A 22,613-nucleotide genomic window follows, 5' to 3' on the forward strand; every position below is an offset into this window, starting at 1 on the left:
AATATTACAAATTATGTTTTCAACTACATACTGTACGGAGACTTCTTTGAGTCAGTGTATCCAAAAAGCAACTTTGTTGTTATTCAAATATGTGCGCCAAATTATATACGCAATAAGCGATTTTAATATATTTTTTAATTGGCTGAGAAATATGCTTTTAATAACTGATAGCAAATATAAAACAATAGAAATAGAAGCAGCTTTAAAACTAAAATTGAAAAATTAAGCTTGAAGATGAGCCAAAGTTTCAAAACATGCCAAAAATTACGAGACAATATAACGCGAATTTTAAGAAAAATTCTTTTTATTTAAAGGCTGTTAAAATTTCCGAAAACTTAATAAAGAATTCTGCAACAGATAATGAGGAAAACATAATTTATAATGAACAGTATTATCATAGATAACTTTTAATATAATATGCAGTTAACGCACCATTATAGACTAAAATTTAATGGGAGTCTTAATCGACACAAAAGGACAAAGTAGGATATCAAATAATCCCGTTGAAAGCTATGTAATTCAATCTTGTTAAGCATACCACAATGAAAGGAGAAAGATACGTTCGAGCGTCAAAATATATAAGGTAAAAGTAGAAAAAGTAAACGAAGTAGAAATGATCTATACAGAGAAAAATACAGTTCAGACACATACAAAACGTAAACTGGAGCTAAATAATATTGAAAACCCAGAATCAGGAAAAGAAATAAAGCTTGACGTACTAGAGATAGACCACAACGAAAATCTCTTAAATCTTAAAGATATGTGGAGAAAGACTCCTTCAAAAGCAAGAATAGCTGATTTCGATGTAGACAATGAAACTGAAAGTCAAGACATTGTAAAGCTTGAAGAAGATACTTGGAATAGAACACCAAGAAAATTAAAGCTAAAATAAGCGACACAATTTTGTATGAAAAAATTTTAAAGAATCATTCACGGCTACCAAGGGCATTAAAAGATAAGCGATATGTTCTCTTAATATTCCAAAATATTGTGGATAAATTGGGACTTCAAATATTCCCTCCTGAAATTGATTTAATTGAATTTAATAGTCTTAAACCAAAAAGTGAATTATTTAATAATGTTTTGGAAATTTACTTACACATAATTAATAGTAACTAGCGGATCAAGCGCATATTCTACAACATGTTCAGAGGTACAAATTTGTCCTACAATAATTATAACAATGATTTTAAGACCTGGTTCACACTGACCTTTAAGACCTGGTTCACACTGGAAAACTTTTGTTGAGAAACTCTTGATTTTGTGTTTGAGAGAAAGAGATCGTTGATATTTGTTTATCTTTCTCTCACACACAAAATCAAAAGTTTTCCAGTGTGAACCAGGTCTAACCCAACACAAACTTATTTTTATACCTACATATATTACATCGACGGCACTTTACACTCGTTTATGTACATTTACATACATATATAAATACCGCTGGAGAAGAGAGTAATAGGTTTTTAAATATATTTCATTTCAAAACTAATACAGAAAACTTTAAATTATACAATATTGAACACAATATATCAAAGGATACATTCAGTTGTGGAATATTATATGCCTTTTTTGTGGAGGCAATCTTAAAAGGAAAAAGTTAAAAAAAAATAAATTTAAAAAATGTAAAAAATCCAAACAATTATAGAAAAATAATAAAAAAACACCGCAAGCCAAATTCATATTTTTATATTGGCCTTCATTGGCGATTCATCATTTAAAAATTTTTTATACACACATATAATCGTAAATTTTTTTGTTTTATTTACAAAAAAAACATTGCGTTTTTTAGGTTTTTTATTTATATTAACACAATCTAACTCGTTTTAGTTTTTTTAAAATTGATTCTACGCGTTAAGGCATCCTACGCTTGTGTGCATGTAACTTGTAGCACACAACAACATTAATTCTGCTTTTTTGACAGCCGTGTAGAATGCGAAGAAGTGTAGAACGCGTGGTGTGGATCCCCAGCTTAAGAATTTTTAGTTCGCTAATAAAGGCAACGGCACAACAAGTTAAAATAATAACTTCGGCAAATGAAGAGTCAATCAAACCCTTAAATTCTTCGAGCATATCAAGTGATAATGGCAAAAAAGAATATTTTAAAAGCGTATTTATGTACTGCTACTTAACATTTGACGAATACTTTGAAGAGCTATCATATCCATCAATATACTATGTTAAATGATGATGTACTGCTATAGTAGGAAAAATTATTAAATCAGAAGCAAGACACTACGATAAAATGTAAGCATGTAGACAATATTTTATATTCATATTAAATTAAATGTTAGAACTATAACTTGTAAAATATAGCAAATCGACATGTTTGGGGAAAAGAGGGGCACCAAACCAGCATATGACTGCAAATTAGATGAGCATTTTGTACATCATTTAATAAAAAAAAATCGGATGTTCTTCTGGACTCTGTGAAAGGGAGAAGAAAAAATTAAAGCAATGATGAGGCAATTTGGTTTGCCAAGTTCTTTTATAACTTTGTCTGCAGCTGAGCCATAATGCTCAGAAATGCTATTAATTTTAATCTATAATTCTCTTTATAAATACCCGAAAATTAAAAGCAATAGAAAGTCAACCGAATGCAATATTTTCGCGACCGTTGGCAACAGATGGAAAACACGTATAACTGGCAATTACCAAAGCTATATTTCTTTCTCTCACACACAAAAATCAAAAGTTTCCCAAAAAAGTTTCCGTGTGTAAACCGGCACTTACCAGAAACTAGCGCAGAATGGAAAAGGGAAAGCGACAATTTCTACAGACTTTGGAACTTCTATTAAAATTGCATTGAATCAATGCAATTATTGAGAAACATATACATACAGTTTCTCAAAATTTTTGGACTGGCGTATTAGCTCTCTTTAAAGCAAAATAAAAAAAGGGCCAATTTTGAAAAAAAAAAAAAAAATATTTTTTTTAACAATTAAGAAATGTCTATGTGAACTCCTTTGGACAATTTTTGTTAGTAGGACCACTTGAAATTGCCCATGTGTATATGTTTGAAGAAACCAAGTGAAAGTGGAAATATTTACTTAAATTATAAAAACACCAACTCTATTTTTCTAATGGAAATTGCAAACGCCAATTATGAGTTTCTATTTGTTGATGTGGGTACACATGGAAGGCCTGGATATGCTGGAAAGCTGCACAAAACTAGAAATTCCGTTGCCTGATATTTAACCGTTTGTATTTATTAGCGACAGTGCCTTTCCACTTCACGAAATTTAATGAAGCCCTATCATTATCATGATTCTATGATAAAAGGGAATAAGAAAAACCCTGAACTTTAATTTAACTCCTGAATTCGAGATTTTAGTACATTTTAAATAATTTACTATATTTATTAAACTATGAAATTCGAATTTTGCGACCATGGACAATTTCCTCATTGCCTTGGAGCAATATATGGAAAACACGTCAATATAATAAAACCCACAGATTATGCTGAATACTTTCTTAAATATAAAGACTTCCATCACATAATAAACTTTTAACGATCGACGTTGGTACAAATATCTATTAATTGAAACATTTTATTGGAAATTAAACGAAATGAAATGTAAAATATCATTTCATTAAAAAATACTGAATATAAATATAGAATTTAAGGAGCTAGAGTAGTTGGTGAAAAATCGTTTGGTATCTTAGCTTCCTGATTAAGAATTTTCAGTTAGCCGATAAATGTAACGCCACAACAAGCTAAATTAATAACAACTTGGGGCAATGTAATTATAATTTTGTTAAGATTTGATTAATATTTTTTACTAAGTAACAATTCCACTTTCGATCGAATGGGTTTCTGTGGTAATACACGATTGTTAATTAATTATTATATTTAATATAATGTAGTTTTTTGCCACATAAAATGTGCGAATTTGAATGACATTGACAGAAACCCTATAATTTAATAATATGTTTTATAATTGTTTGGTTTTGAAAATATTTTCTGTAACTTAATTAAAAAATTTAAAGCATTTATATTAAAAGAACAAACTTACTTAATAGCCATTTCCAAAACTCAATATATTATACGCCTCAAGTTCATCGTCGTCTTCTGCAATTGCTTGTTGTTTTCTGAATTAAATCTTTTAACCATAGATTCACGAATTTTGAGGTTTTTTATATATATTGTAATTGTTAAAATAAAATTTGATTCGTATTAATGTTTCAAACATTTCATACTGCATTTTATTTCTGAGTTGAGTTTTAGTTGTATTTATGCACGAAAAATGTGTTGCTTACTGGTATAGCAAATTTTCAAAATGTTCCAAATTTTTTATATTTTCAGGAAATCTTCTGAAGTTTCAAGTTTTATTTCCCATTAAAATTCATTACAAAAAATGAACCTTAAAAACTAATACAATATATATATATATATATATATATATATATATATATATATATATATATATATATATATATATATATATATAATGAACTTTCTCATTATCTCGAAAAATACAGCAATGTCATGTCAATCAATCAAGAACTACTTTTCCTTTCGTTCCATTTGGAGCGAATAGGTTAAAACATTATTAATTGAAATCAATTCTAAAAATTCATATTTATATTTTTCAGATTTTTCGAAAATTTATACCAACGATGGCAAAATTTTGAAATAATAAATATAAACAACGAGCAATAATATTATTATCATTTGTCAAATATTTTAAAATAGATACACAACAAGAAGAAAATAGTAATAAAAGAAAACTGCAGACAGAAATCCACTATATATGAAAAGAAAGGAATAGGGACAAAATTCGCTTCTTGATGCTTTAAATGATGCAGACTTTCAAGCTTTCATACGTATAGATATAAAATGTTTTTAAAAACTTTTGCAATTACTTTTGCTAAAAATGCAGTGTATAAAAGCAACAATATCCCCTGAATAAAAATTAAGTCTGCCGTTGCGTTATTTAGCAAGTGGCAACATCTTTGAAGATCTAAAATATCTGAGAGCTATTAGTGATGAATTATTATGGATACTTTTGCAGCAATAATTAACGACTATATAAAGGTAAAACAAAATAATTATATAAAAAATATAATTTTAAACTAGTGATAAATAGAATATGTTAAGCGACAATTTTAAAAGACATCATCCATTGTATCGGTGCAATAAATGGGAAACATATACAATATGATTGCAGATAACAAGTTATAATGGTAATTTTTACTTAAATTTTATTTAAAAAAAACACCAGCTCGATTTTTCCAATGGAAATTGCAAACGCCAATTATGAGTTCCTATTTGTTGATATGGACACATATGGAAGGGCTCGAGATGCTGGAAAAAGATCCTCCATTCTATCGGTGCAATAGATGGGAAACGTATATGTTTGCAGAAAACAAGTGAAGTGGAAATTTTTACTTAATTTTATAAAAAAACACCCGCTCATTTTTTTAATGGAAATTTCAAACGCCAATTACGATTTACTGTTTATTGATATACAGTGAATCAATTAAGTAATTTGCCTATGTAAAATTTTATAAATTTTAAGAAAAAACTTTATCTGAACAATTATTTTTAGCAAAATAAAGCAATTTGTTTGTTGTATTTTTTTAAAGAATATCTTATATTTTAATAAAATACCATAAAAAGTAAAATCGTGATATTAATTAACGAGATTTTTGATCAAATGTGAACGTATTGTTAATTTTCAAGGTCAGTAAAGTATTTTGCTTTTTTAGGTTTTTTGTTCATTTTTTAATATTGCTGCATTATTTTATAAAATTTAATATTTTTATTTCTCCTATGTATTAGAGTAACATTTTTTAGATATTTTAGTAGTGGAACGACTAAGTTTGGACATTTCTTAACCGATTTACTTGAAATCTATCGTTTCTTTGATTTAATTTCGAAAATAATAAGTAATTTTGAATTGGATACATGATATATTAGGAAATCAAAGGATTTGGACCTAGAAAAAAATTTTAGTGGGGTATAAATCTATAGATTATAACAAAAATAATCTGGGTTTTTGGTCATATTGTATTGACAAACAAAAACTACATTACGGAAACCCCATCTATTTGGGGAGTACTGTGTGAATTTTATTTAGAATTGTGTAATATTGATTCTTATTCAATAAAGCTAATACTAAGTACCATCCTAGCCACTCTAAGTATGGGGATATCACCGTATACCACTATAGTACTATTACATGCTAGAATCTTGATATTCTACCTCATATTTTGAATGCATTATTTTATGAATAAAATACAGTAGGCGTAGTTGGATTTGGATAGTTATTCTTGATTCGGGTTTGTGGATCTTAGGTGATGAGAACCGCCTCTATTTGTAAATATCTAAATTAAGTATTTTTCCCGTACCACACGATAGTTCACTTTATATTGTTTCGAAGCAACCTAAGGTCTGTTTAGAGGTCTAAATTTAAACATAGTGTTCTTTGAAGTTCGTATATGGACTTTGGAGAAGATAAATGAGGACTTCAATGGTTTTTGCTTGAATACAAGTCGCTCTCCTTTGTCAGTTAAAGATTTTGAATGACAACTCAGTGCGTTTTTTTTAAATAATTCTTTGTGTTATTTCATCAATTTCTATATTTTATATTTTTTAATGATTGATTAACCTTCCCATAATTGAATTTCATTAATTTATACTTGTCCTAAAAATCTAAACTAGTTTTTTATATTGGAATTTCCTCATTATTTCCTTTTAAACATTTTTAACGCAAATAACTACACAGCTTCACACAATGAGGATATGATTTTTGAAAATTACAATTGAAAAATACTTAACACGTGTCCTTTTAACAATAAAACAATAAATTCCAAAAAGCAATTAAAAAATAAATTGAAAACCCCAACGAAATTAACTGGAAATTTCAATGTGCAAAATACTTTATTGTCGTGCAAATTATGATGAAAAATAATACAATGCAACAACAAATGCACCAAAATTATTATTTTAATATTTTTTTCTTGGTTTTCCCATTCTACACAATCTCTATTTTCAATTGGAAACCATAAATTTACTTTTTACCTGTTTTTTGGAATTTTATTTATGAACAAAAAACAAAATTCTCTTAAAAAAAATTAGTTGATTCACTGTAGATACTTATGGAAGGCCTGGTGATGCCGTAAAGTTGAACAGAACTAAGTTTTTTTTCTAATTTACGGAGCCCGGCATTTTGCCGAATGTAAATATGAAATCTCTGTTTGTATTAGTAGGCGACAGTGCCTTTCCACTTAAGGTAAATTTAATGAAGCCCTATCAATTGCAAACTTTAAACCCACAAGAAATTATATACAAGATTTTGGACAGATACCCGAAGTAGTGGAAAGTCGAAAATAGCAAATTTTATGACCATTGGTAATTTCTCCATTGCAAGTAATGGATGGAAAATACTTTTTTTTTAATATAAACAGTTAATTTACATAAAGACCTTTTAATGATTGACGTCATGACAAATGGCCATTAATTGAAAACAAAACATTTTATTAGAAATTAATTGAAAAAAAATTCAAAAATATTTGTCCAATACAGTAACATTTAAGCGCTATTTGCCTTCATTGGCGATTCATTATTTAAAATTTCTATATAAACTTTAAAAATTCACATTTACTTAAATTAATTTAGCTTTATTTAAAAAAAGTCCATAAAATTACCTCACAAAAGTATACGAATTTTTTCCTGTATTTCATATTTGACTATATTATACGAAACACAAAAACTAGAATCGAATGTTTTTTTTTGCTAAAAATTGTTTAAGGGGTAACTATCAACCGAATGGATATATTTTTGGCCCATTTGGTCCACAATTTTGGGGCATTTGTGCCATCTTTTCATGTAATATCATTAAAATGACGATTTTTGGCAAAATTTTTATTTTTTTTCCCAGAGATAAAACCAAAATTTGTTATTGGGATTTAATATACCCCTTGGGGTATCTAAAAACAATATTTTTTGTTACAAGAATCTGTATTTAAACGTTCCAATATATATTATTGGAATCATTCTTCTATCGCTAATTCAATTTATTGGAACTCAAGTCCATTTTTATAATACCGGGTCAAAAATTTTCGGGGAAACTTGTCTTCCATATATTGTTTTAGATATCAGCTGTTATATATTTAAAGATTTCAATATATTGTGGAAGTGTACAATTCCAAAGCATGCCTCGAAGAAACGCCATTCAATATAGTGGAATCATTCTTTTTATAACCAATGGCCTCTAGGCTGAATGTCACCATATCATTATGGTCTAACTCAAAAATATTGATATCTGTTTAAATATTATCTACTATGATCAAAATAAACCCAAAATTTTGGACATACAGCGTTGTTGTAATGGCAACATAATAGTGAATGTTATGAGTAGTAAAAACTGAAATCTACTGTATAGGATGACGTTTTGTTAAGGCATGTTTTGGAGTTGTATACCACTACGATGCATTGACAATTTAAAATATATTAGTGCTAATATCTACAATAATATATACTAGCCAACTTTGTCGGAAAATATCGATCCTAGTGATACGAAAAGGGACTTAAGATCCAGATAATTCAATTGGAAATAGAAAAACGATACCAAAAATATATCTTGGAATGTTTAAATACAGGTCCTTATAACAAAAATTATTATTTTTAGATACCTACCTCAAGGAATCTATTAAATCCCAATATTAAATTTTGGTTTTATCTCTGGAAAAGAGAAAAAAAATGGCAAATAAGGTCAAAAATCGTCATTTTAATTATATTATATGAAAAGATGGTACAAATGCCCCAAAATTGTGGGCCAAATGGGCCAAAAATATATCCTTTCGGTTGATAGTAAACCCTTGAAACAATTTTAAGCAAAAAGACTATTTGATTCTAATTTTTGTGTTTCGTAAAATATGGTCAAAGACAGGGAAAATTCGAATTCTTTTGTGAAGTAATTTTATGGACTTTTTTTGAAAAAAGTTAAATTTATTTAAGTAAATGTAAATTATCCAAATTTTAAGGAGTGTGATATTAAACCTTAAGACTCTCTAGACAATATATCAAATTTAATTATTAATTTTACACACAATAAATATTATTAAATTATGTTTCCTTTAAAAGTACACCTAAATTCGAATACTTATGTGAGACACTGTACATATATTGAAAACAAAGAGTTTTCAATCTCCAATTTATGGGTATCAGCTAGCAAGTGTTGCTGCTCCATCTGCTTTTACTCCGGTTGTTGCTAGGAAGCTGTTGCTCTACTGCCTGGAGTAGTGGCTGTTGTACTTGTTGTGTCCACTGTTAGAGCCATACCACTTGCGGCCACGGCTGAGGCAACCAACGGCTGTTGAGGCCAATATTGAGGGGCCAATTGTTGTGGGTGCCACTAGAAGAAAAAATATTGTAAGTATAAAATTAATAAATATTATTCTAGTCCTCGTGACTTTGTGTCTTAAATATTAAATTGTGTGATTTTACAGAAGTTGCGAATATTGACCGTATCTGCATCTAGGCTTAAGCTATGTATACACGATTTTTAGATCTTACAACATTGTTAACTTACAAATTTTGTTTTGCAACTTTGTCAGTAATGCTTTTTCTGACAACGTTGCAAAAGAAAAATTTTAAATTCACACGATTGTTAGGCATTTTCTGCCCTTTTTTACTGACAACGTTGTAAGATCTGTCAACCGTGTATCACAGCTTTTATACTTTATATTATATACATATGTACATATTCAGTTTAAAGTTGAAGTTCCATTTTTTATAACTTAATTTTTTGGTTAAATATATTAAAATTGTAGTTCTACCGGCGGTTCTTGGTTTCGTTGTTTCGGCTCTCAGCGGAGGATGTTGATCAATAAGTAATTTCTTCAACGCTTGCTGCTGCAATGGTTGTTGCGACAATTGATTTATCGACTGCAGCGGTTGGTGACGGCCCACCAAATGGCGTCAATTCTTGTGGCCATTGTTGGTGTTATTGGGACCACTAGAAAAGTTTTTTTAATATTTTTTTACTTTTTATCAATACCTTTTTATCGTTGAATTTTTCAAAATATTTGTTAACAAACGTTAATATAAAATGTACATTTTCACTATTGATTAATATGCATATGCGATATTATGATATGTTCATATGTAGTTGGAAGGGTGATTCGATGTACTTTCCAATGGTGTATACACTGACTCAAATAAGACTCCGTACATAATTTGTAATATTTTCCAAAATATTTGTCCGATTTACAAAACAAATAGTTTTTTATCACATGTGATAATATTTTACAAAATATTACAAATTATGTTTTTAACTACATATTGTACGGAGACTTATTTGAGTCAGTGTATGTAAAGACCCACAAAATGCAACTTTGTTGTTATTCATATATGTAGTCAAATTATATATGCAATAAGCGATTTAAATATATTTTTTAATTGGCTGAGAAATATGCTTTTATTAACTGATAGCCAAAATAAAACAATAGAAATAGAAGCAGCTTTAAAACTAAAATTGAAAATTAGGCATGAAGATGAGCCAAAAATTACTTGTCAATTTAAAGCGATTTAGAGCCAATCATTAGGTGAAAGATTAGCGATTAAATTAAAATTAATCCTCGAAAGATGTTTTTGAGTACTCAATTAGTTAATTTTGTTTGCAAGTTTAAGCGCCCAATGGAGGTGGTTTAATCTTAAGCACGAAATGCAAAAGTGTAAACAGCTGATGCAAAAAAATTAATAAAATTTTTATAAATATAAACATTAAAATGTTCTATTTATTGATTAGTATAAATTATAGACACTTCAAAATACATTTTTTTGTTTTTAATTTAAGTTTTCATTAATTTTCATATTAAATTTACAATTGTCTTTTTCTTTTTATAAAATATGCATTGTTTTGATAACAAACACTGAAGTTTTCTGTTGTTTTGTATGGCAACACTGCGAAGTTTAATTTTGTACTCAAAAACATTAAAGAGATTAACATAAGATTAAATTTATTTTTGGATTAACTAATCTGATTATTAATTGGCATTTGATTACCATCTCAAAAACCCGCTCTTATAAGAAAAGTCCTTTTTATTTGAAGGCTGTTAAAATTTCCGAAAACTTAATAAAGAATTCTGCAACAGATGGTGAAGAAAACATATTTTATAATGAACAGTATTATCATAGATAACTTTTAATCAAATATGCGGCTTATGCACCATTATAGACAAATTTAATGGGAGTCTTAGTCGACACAAAAGGACAAACTAGGATATCAAATAATCCAGTTGAAAGCTATTTCAATCTTGTTAAGCAAACCACAATGAAATGAGAAAGATACGTTCAGCCATCAAAATGTATAAGGGAATCGTATGTATGTATGTATATGCCCAAGAAAAAGTAAACGAAGTAGAAATAATCTATACAGAGAAAAATACAGTTCAGAAACATACAAAACGTAAACTGGAACTAAATAATATTGAAAACCAAGAATCAGGAAAAGAAATAAAGCTTGACGAACTAGAGATAGACAACAATGAAAATCTCTTAAATCTTAAAGAAGATATATGGAGAAAGACTGCTTCAAAAGCAATAATACCAGATTTTGATGTAGAAAATGAAACTGAAAGTCAAAACATTGTAAAGCTTGAAGAAGATACGTGGAAAAGAACACCAAAAAAATTAAAGCTAAAATAAGCGACACAATTTTGTATGAAAAATTTTTAAAGAATTATTCACGGCTACCGAGGGCAATAAAAGATAAGCGATATGTTCTCTTAAAATTCCAAAATATTGTGGATAAATTGGGACTTCAAACATTCCCTCCTGAAATTGATTTAATTGAATTTAATAGTCTTAAACCAAAAAGTGAATTATTTAATAATGTTTTGGAAATTTACTTATATACCTACATATATTAATAGTAACTAGAGGATCATATGCATATACTACATGTTCAGAGGGACAAAATTTGTTCTACAATAATAATTATAGCAATGATTTACCTTTAACCCAATATAAACATAATTTCATACCTATAGATAGTAAGAACTTTTTTAATATATTTCATTCCAAAACGAATACAGAAAACTTTAAATTATACAACATGTAACACGATAAGTAAATATTACAAAGAATACATTTAATTGTGGAATATTTATATGCCATCTTTACTCATTAAAGATGGCCCTAAAGAACTAAAGAAACCGAAATTATTTCGAAAATAGCATATAGTAAAGTAGTAAATTAGTAGTAAGTAGTAAATTAGTTTGATGTAGAAAAAATACTTCATTTTAAGTATTTACGTATCTGTTATAGAATGGTTTATGCCTATTGGGGATGCCAGCCATTTAAAATAAATGGCAATGCGCCTCGTCTAGTACCTCGACGGTGGTGTGGAAATCTATACACTTAAAATTTAATATATGTATGTAAATTATTTGAATAAAAAAGGAGAATGGACAAATACATTTTAATATAAATTTGTGACCACTTTTCAGGGATTCTAAGATTATTAGGGAACTATTTCTTGACCACTTTTCAGAGATAAACACCCCTATCGTCAATAGAAGTGTTCCCTTGAAATTTCCATACCCCTCTAAGTAAAATTGCTATTGTGAACTTGCTGCGAACAATTCATTCACAATAGTTGATTTTGTATGCAACAGCTGCTCAATGTTTACAAAATTCCATAAAAAAATTTCACGTCAAAAAAGTTTGTACCGGCACTTAGTGAACGAAAAATGTGAAAATCACATTCCACGTGAAAATGTAGATTGGCGATAGGGGAGAAAAAGATTATTTGCGATAAACCAGTAATGGGGAACTATTAAGGACATCTGGAACTACCGATTTAATATATCGTAGTATCCCAGCCCATCCTTAAAATTCCATAATGACCACAAATCCTCTCCAGAATTTCTTGAACAATTTTCAGGGCCACTTTTCAAAAAAACTAATTTGCAAGTATAACTTAATACAGTTACCAGAAACTAGTGCAGAATGGAAAAGGAGGGAAAGCGACAATTTTAATAAGCGTTAGAACTTCTATTAAAATTGCAATTATTATTGAATCAATGCAATTATTGGGAAACATATGTATATACATTAGGTGGCCCAACTAAAATTAAAGTTTAATTGATTTTAAAATACCGTTTCTCAAAATTTTTTGTCCTGGCAACAATATTTGGTGAGCTGGATCAAAGGGCAAGAAGTTCCTTTTTTGAGGTTTTTATGATTTGTTTCATATTTCTTCCAAAGAAACGATATTAAATTTTGTTATCATAAGAAAGGTCCTTGAGGGACGCTTTCAATGGCATATGTATAAGAAACAGGACAAAAAATTTTGAGAAATGGTATCATAGAATGAACTAAATTTTAATTTTCGGTGGGAACATCAGCAACTTCTATTTTGGGGCCACCCTAATATTCATACAATATGTGCTTATAAAGAAACCAAGTGGCAATGGAGATTTTTACTTAAATTTTAAAAACACCCATCATTCTAAAGGCTATTGCAAACGCCAATTACGATTTTCTGGTTGACGTGGGAACAAATGGAAGGGCTGGCGATGCTGGAACGTAGTACAAAATAAGTTTTTTTTCTAAATTAGATAAAAGAAATAATTGGAAATTTTGGAGCCTGACAGTTTACCGAATGCAAATAAGAAAGCTCCGTTTGTATTTGTAGGCGACAGTGCTTTTCCGCTTAAGGCATTGGAAGTCATTGAGAACACATTCAGTTTATTGTCAAACTTTTTCAGACTATTGCATCAATTTGTCTCTTGAAAAGATTACAAAAACAACATTAGCATTCTGTTATCTTTAAAATTTTTTACGAAAACAATCACCCGGAATGTCATCTGAAAGCCAATATAGCAGCTTTTAGATGACATCAATTCAAGCAAAGTTTTAAAAAAATAAATAAAAGTATATTTCTATATATATTTCTCAAGATACGTATTATCTGTGCTCTGAAAGATGTGGTTGAAGTAAGTTTCGAGTTCATTAAAAAAAATGTATATATGGGGAATCGTGTCAAGTGACCCAAATTTTATAATCGATGTCCAAGGTTAGTATTATGGGATGGTAGGCCAGCTCTATCGGCCAAGAACTGCAGGACTTAGAGGGGTTCAAAATTGGACATTTTGGTCATACAGTGTTTTATTCAAATGAATGTAACTTTTCACCTATTGGTCCTAGCAAAAATTGTCCAAAGGAGCTCAGATAGATATTTTTTATTGTTTTCAATTTTTTTTTTTTAATTTTTTTAAAATATAGGGGCCTTTATTGGATACAATAAAAAATACCTGTCTGAGCTCCTTTGGTAATTTTTTTGCTAGGACCAATAGTTGAATGAGTGTAACCATTTGAATAAAGCCGTGTATGACCAAAATGTTCAACTATGACCCCCTCTAAGTCCAGGCAGTTCTTGACCGATAGAGCTGAAAATTTGTTTCTGACCTACTAGGTACAAATTTCGTCAAAATCGATTTTTTGAGTTAGGGTCACTTGACATGAAATTATTACCCATATGTATATTAAACTATGAAATTCTAATTTTGTTTACAGATACCCGAAAATAAAAAGCAATGGAAGGTCGAAAGCAAAATTTTTTACGACTTTTGGCACTTTCCTCATTACCTTGTAGCAATAGATGGAAAACACTTCAATATAAAAAATAGATGGAAAACACTTCAATATATTATTCAATCGTATTTCTGACGTATCAAATTCTTTAAAAATTATGAAGAATTTGATAAAAGGCATTATTGACGATTAATTTAAAACACACATTTTTTTAACAACCGGCTAAATTTATCTAATTTCAGTTTAAATTTTACATTTTCTTCATCGGAACCCACTATAAAAAGTTCATGACAAATTTTAACTTTCAGGCCCTAAATTGGCTTGGAGATTTCTGCTTTAATTTGTTGCTTCATATCATTTTAAACGTTCTCTATTGTATTGGGACCGAAAAATCATACTGAGCACTGCAAACATGTTAATCCCGCTCGCTAAGAAATATTAAATAAAATTAAACAAAAATATTGAAAACAACGAATTACAGGAAAAGCAGTTAAATTACAGTCGGAAATCAAGGAACTAATATTGTATTACAGTTGCTAAAAACTAGTCCAGAATGGAAAAGGGAAAGCGAACATTTTAACAGAAGTTGGAGCTTCCCCAAGTGAAACCAAGTGACAGTGGAAATTTTTACTTAAATTATAAAAACACCCACTCAATCTTTTTAATAGCGATTGTAAACGCCAATTACGAGTTTATGTTGTTTGACATGGGTACAAATGGAAGGACCGGAAATGCTGGAACACAGTACAAAACTATGTATTTTTTTCTAAATTAGACTAAGACGTATTGTAATTAGCAGAGCCCAAATTTAATTTACCAAATAAAAATATAAATGCTTTGTTTACATTGGTAAGCGACAATGCATTTAGGAAATTCTAACAATTCTAAACTTTAGACTATTGCATACGAACATCAATTTGTCTCAGGAAAAAGTTCTAAAAATAACATTAGCATCCTGTTATCTCTACAATTTTTTATAAATACCTCAACTTCTAATTCAAACTCTCAATTCGACGAAAATTTCAATGAATGTTATGTTCTAAATGGTGGTACTATAAAATTCGAAATTTCTTTACAGATCCTGAAAATTGAAGAACAATGGAAGGTCGAAAGCAAAAACTTTTTCGATCGTTGACAATCTCCTCATTGCCTTGGAGCAATAGATGGAAAACACATCAATATAAAAAAACCAACAGATCACATTAAAGCGAGCAGTCCATAGTTTTTTAAAAAAGATCTGGGGATTTATTTTAACAAATAAGAACTGTGCCCAAACTTCAATAAGTAATATCAAAATGGAGGCTATAGTAGAAAAAGACATTCAAATGTTTATTTATTGCTTCAATTCCATAAAGAAATTTAAACTTAAAACATGTACATATGACTGCCGGTCCACACTAGGAAACTTTTTTTTCGGAAACTTTTGATTTTGCGTGAGAGAGAAAGAGAAAGAATATCATTTATCTCTCTCGCGGTACGGAGTTTCTCGTACTCGGAAACTTCCCAGCGGTAAATGAAACAAAGTACTTCGATAATATTCGATGACATCAGTATGACGTTCTAAGCGAGCAATCTAAGTACTTAGAGTGCAATGTATGCGTAATCCAACATATCATGCACTTTAATTATAACATAGATTACGATTTAAGCAGAGAGTTAGCTGCCTTTTTCATTTTGTTTTTTGTTTTTATTTCTTAAAAAAAACCTAAAGTACCGTTTTATTTTTCTTTTGAATACTACATGAAAAGAAGAATCTTTTTGTATCAGTTTAAAGTTGATCTTTTGTAAGTGAAGTTGCGTTTTGTTAAAAAAGTTATTTTATTGTAAAAATTTAAAATAATTGTGGTGATCTAAACGACGGCAGAAATGGATTTAAAAATTGGTGTAAATTTATTTCATACATTCTAGTTTTAATACTGATAATTTTCTCCTGATTGTTTACAGGATCTGTAAAGGAAGATGGCCGAAAGTTTCAAAAGAAAATTAAGATTAATTTCATTTATCTTCGTTAAAATTGTTTAATTATATTTTTATTGAATTAACTATAATACATGTTTATTATTTGATAATCATTTTTAAATAAACTTGCATAATTTTAAAATAAATATAAAAAAATATATATTTTTTCTATAACAAAAAGAGAAGACAAATGCAAATAGGATTGTAATCTAAATACATTACATTACTATTTGCAAGCGTTTATATGCGTCTCATGTCTCAACTTCGCTTAGAACTCCACACATTATGTAAGTGAAATTTTAATTTGTCCTAATGATATTGTGGCTTACATTCTAAGCGAGAGCACATCGATGTGGCAGCCTAGGACACTTTTATGTTAAATCTAAGTGGAAGAATAAGTGAAAGCATCACCACTGACTGCCACAAAATATCACTTAGATAAGCGAGTACATAATGTGTATTTTTACGGCTGGGTTGTTTTGTTTTGTTATTCTTCTCATTCGTACAACAACAAATAAATGCAATTAATACGTAGTTTCTGAAACAAAAGTTTCTATGTGTGGACATTAAGGAAACTTCAAAAGAGAATTAAGAAAAAGTTTCTCAACAAAAGTTTCCTAGTGTGGACCAGGTCTGAAGAAGAAAAATATGTGTTAAAATATTGGAAAGAACGATGAATTACAGATCCAGAAAACATGAATGAAAATTTTATTTACTAATTTTAAAATACATATTCTTTTATTATAAATAAATTCTAATAAATATATATTTCCTTCTAATTTTTTATATAACTCAATTTGGAGAAATATTGGAAGAAATTAATGTATTGTTTTTAGACAACGTGCCAAGTAATTTAAGTAAAAATTTTATTTGAATTTTATTTTTGTGGCAATAACTCGCACGTTATTTAGAAACAACACATAAATCATTCTTACACAAAAAACATTAGATTTGAAGAAATATTTAAAATGGGGAATAACTCATGAAAATCTAAAAATATTTTATTGGCAAAATTAAATTCATCACCGATTAGGGACATAGAAATTTAAAGTCTAATAATTTAATTAATAGACAATTAATTGATTTTGATATAGGTAGAACTTGCGGAACTACCTGAATATTTAAATTACGGGGAAAATAATAAACATTTTTTAGAGTATTTTTGGACCACAAAATGACCCACAAATTTTGTGGGTCGTAATATTTGTCATACAGAAAAAATAGTTTGGGCATTTGGTTTAGTCCATTTCAGATTTTTTTTTAGATTTTTTAATTTTTTATATTTATCAATCTACCTGTTTGAATAATTAAAGGTGAATTACGAATAAAATTTGTCATAATGTTAAATCTGCAGCAACGGGAATTCTTATATAATTTATATTTTAGGCGATGTTAAATTCCACGAATTTAGGCCTTTTAAAAAGTAGACTCATTAAAACTATATGTATGTATATAAGACAGTAATCGAAGGTTTAACTTTGTTCCTGGAATCTAACTCGAATTAAGTTAAAGTTTTACTGTGCTCCAACTGGAAAAGTTTGCATTTTACATTGAAGAAATCTAACTCGAATTAAGTTAAAGGTTTTACTGTGCGCTCCAACTGGAAAAGTTTGTATTTTGGCATAGAAGGAGCTACACACATTTATTGCCATATCCTCATTGCCAATTAATCAGTTTTCGGGGTAAATTCGCATCTTTCTTCTCTCTCTTGTGAAATAAAAAAGTTGCGAAACTAAAGTTCCTGCGTGTGAAACGTACCGTAACATATGAAATTCCTCTGAAAGAAACGTAAGTTTTTAGTACATTTAAAAAAATATATATTTATTATTAATCTATATAATTCGAATTCTGTTCATAAAAACCTGAAAATTAAAAGCTTTTAAAAAGACAGTCGAAAGCAGTCGAAACTTGCACGACCGTTGGCAATTTTCTCATTGCCTTGAAGCAATAGATGGAAAACACGTCCATTTACAAAAATCCACTCTTTATAAAAGAAAAGGAATTGGGACAGAAACCGCTTCTCGAACCTTTAAATGATGCACACTTTCATATGGATAGAAAAAGTTTGCCAAAAATGCAGTTTTACATAAAAAACTAATTTGAATGTATAACTTATTACAGTTGCCAGAAACTAGTGCTGCAGAATGGAAAAGGTAAAGCGACAATTTTAATAGACGTTGAAACTTCCCTCACTGTATCAGCGCAATCGATGGAAAACCTGTCTGACTTCCAAAACGTCAGTTGCTTTGTATACGAACAAAGTATAGTGTTTCATAACGCCGCAGTACAAAACATTGACAATGCATACTGTTTCAAAACGGCATCGACAAGTATTATAAACGCAGCGAAATGGCAATCAGCGCATCAGCTTTGAAGTTGATGCTTCTTGAAATTATTTGCTAAAACTACACAAACAACTGTCTTTCTGAAAATATTACTTTGCATCTTCTACATTTTAGAACGTGAAAATAAACAAATGTTTTGAAACTTTACATTTGTAAAAGATTTAAATACCGTAGTGAAATTGTGTTTAAACTTTGTAAGTTCCAAATCCCAAAGAGAAGTTAAACAAAGCCTTTGTTACTGCAATTTTATCCCGCCACACATTGAAAGACATAAAACTTTTATTTGAAATGCTTAAATCGTATTCAAATGATCATAAATTGAAATGACCTTTTTTTCAAAGATGTTGCACGGATAAAAGCCTCCCACTTTACGGAGGAATTCTTGAAAGTTACTACCAAAGAATATAAAGAAATTGGGGCTTGTCAGTTGGTACGTAAAGGAGTTGTCATTCGGTACCTATCTCTAAGTATGTATTTGTAGAATTTTTGTATTAGTATTGGAGCTTCAACCACTTTCACCACACTTTCCAAACATACAGTTAATCACAAAAATAAGTATACAGAAATACTGACGATTGGTTTTATTAAAAAAAAGATATTACTTTTTCAAAAAACAAAAAAGTAACACATTTATTTATTAAAAACAATTATGATAATTATTATTCACTACTTTTTTTCTTCATATTTTGGTTCTTTGAGTTCTCATTTAAGCACAAAAGTAAGTATACAGATAATTTCAGTGTATATTTGGTTTAATGATATTATCAAAATTTATGAAAATTTTACTTGTATTAATATAAAATAAAATATTTTTTACACAATAACTTGGAAAAAATCTACTTTTAGTTCCGAAATCTTGAAATTTGGGCCGGAATTAATTAGTAGAACAGTTTTTTTTCTCATTTCTACGATTTTTTCTACTTTAGACCCCGGATTTTGGATTTTGTGGTCATTGAACCCTCCAAATGATGCATTGGAAATAGAATTTTTAACTTTTGAAAAGAGTTGTTATTTCGAAATTAATGTTATATGCATGGATTTAGCCATTTTGAACACAGTACGTTCTTAAAAAACCGAAATTTAACTCCGATTTCTTAAGAATTACAACATAAACTTTAAAATTTGGATAATTCTATATATTTCCTTTAATTTAAATAGGTTTTCCAAATACTCCGATTTCCAAAGCATACAATAATGCTACCAATTATATCTTGATATACTCGATACAATAACCATGTTTTATGGATCGGATATTTTATTTGTTATAGCAACAAATTAAGATGTACCCGATTTCAAAATTTTTCAATTCGTATTCATACCACCACTTGAGCCTGATTTAATATAAAAATCTTACTATTTTGGACAATAATTAATTTCAGAACCGATATGTAGTGTAAGTTATTGACATGGTCACCATTTGACGATTATTGGTAGTATTTAGGAGTGTGTAATGGATGATTGGAACCAAAAAACTTGTTTTAATTAATGGATACTAGTACAAATATTATTAATATCGCATTTTAAGATATAAATTTTAGGAAATCGCCATTAAATATCGAATATGAACGCTATACTATGTTAAAAACGGCAATGTTCCGCAATGGATTGTAATTATTGTAAAGAAACAACTAATTAAAAGTTAAAATACCGTCTTCCAATGCATCATAATGAACAAACGAGGGATATTATTGAATACCCGATCCAAAACTCCGGGGGTTTAAATAGTCAGATGTTCTTAAATAGGAAAAAATGCTCCTATAAATAATATTCAGATCAATACCCAAAAATTTAAATTTTTCGGAACAAAAAGTAAATTTTTTCCATGTTATAGTGTACAGAATATTTTATTATAAAATAATTACATTCAAACAGGTAAAATTTTCATGAATTTTGTTAATATCATTAAGCCAAATACATATTGAAATTATCTGTATACTTATTTTTGTGACGTAAATTTTGCACCTATTTAACTACACCTTAAATAAGAACTCAAGTAACCAAAATAACCCGGAAAAAAGTAGTGAATAATAATTATCATAATTGTTTTTAATAAATAAATGTGTTACTTTTTTGATTTTTGAAAAAATAATATCCTTTTTTAAATAAAACCAATTATCAGTATTTCTGTATACTTATTTTTGAGATTAACTGTACATACTTGCATAAAATCGTACATAAAAATTTTAGGAAAAATAAATAACATTTAAATTTCTACATTCGCAGATTTTTTAATTTATTTTGTCCACATCTAATCAGTAAACATTTAATAAATATATTTTTCGGACTTAAAATCTCTTTTTTTGCAAAAAATAAGTTTATTTTAAATAATTTTTTCATTTTCAATACCAAAATATACAACTTTGTTTTGTCAATTTTAATTTCAACACACAAAAATTAATTGTCAAAAAAATTAAAAAAATATTTTTTTAGTTTGTGAAAAATAAAAATATTTCGGATTGTTAAATGCAATAAAATTGTGTAAAAACTTACAAAATAGTTATGTGTTTGTGAAAAAACGTCGTTCAAGACCTATTATCCCGGTATTTTCGCGAAAAAGTTTTGAAGTATTGTGAGAGAATTGAGTTGTCACAAGTGTGTTGAATTTACACAGAACTCGCCTGTGAAGAGAAGGAAATGTTATTATTGTAAAACAAGGTCCAACTTCTTATTATTCTTTGGTTACTACGAACAAAATTATTCCGAATATCTTAAGTGTTGCTATGATTACTTAGAAAATTCTAACGCCAATGGCAAAGTTATGGTGACCTAATGATGTTAAGCCCATTATATACATATTATATCAAATGATCTTAATAAAAGATTGGGCAAGAATAATTTTCTGCGACAATAAATTACAGTAAATTTTGGTTCAAGCACATATTACACCCCAAGAAAGATAACATCTGCAATATTAGATATTTGCTCTGATACTGAAGACGAAAATACAAAAAATATAAAGGTGAAGATGATGATGAGAAAGCTTATACAATTTTCTTTAAGGGCTTTATAGTCGCCTAATGAAATGCGAGTGGTGGGACACTACGCGTCTTCGCTTCAAAGCATTTCGTGCTTTTCATACCTTCTTTGCATCCTACGCTTCGCATCAAGTTACATGCAACGCTTCTTAAGCGTAAATTTTTTGCTTTATTTATAAATAATTTGGCGTTTTTTTATTTATATTTTTAAAATTTAACTCGTTTAAGTTTTATTAATATTGATAAATACACATTTAAAATAGAATATAAATTGTCAAAATCAGCTGACATGTTCGTGCGCCGCTTATAAAAGTAGAAAGTAAATCTACTTTAAGCATTCTACGCGTCAAGGCATTCTACGCGTCAAGGCATTCTACGCTTTTGTGCTTATAACTTGAAGCACACAACAACATTGATTCTACTTTTTTGACGACCTCCAGCTTATGATTTTTTCAATATTTGGCACAAGTACCAATTTTAATTTTTCCCAATTTTTCGGAATAGACTATTTTTTCTTGCTCAAAATAAAATTGAATAGACTATTTCTTTTTAGAGCTTTGTGGTTACTTAGTGGGGTGCAAGGGGCTTATATGTATTAAAAAAATATTTTAACACAAAAAGCAACGTTTTTGAGTTAGTATATTTTTTATAGATAAGACCTTTGCATCCCACTAAGTAACCACAAAGCTCTTAAAGGAAATGGTCTAACAAGCTTTCTTTTCAGCAAAAAAAACACATTCATTTTTAAGTAATACACAAAAAAATTAAAATGGTACATGTGTCTAATGT

The sequence above is a fragment of the Lucilia sericata genome, unplaced genomic scaffold, assembly GCF_015586225.1.
Source record: "Lucilia sericata isolate MDLA Ls3-8-SP2 unplaced genomic scaffold, ASM1558622v1 Contig000161F_arrow, whole genome shotgun sequence".
NCBI classification, from domain to species: Eukaryota; Metazoa; Arthropoda; class Insecta; order Diptera; family Calliphoridae; genus Lucilia; species Lucilia sericata.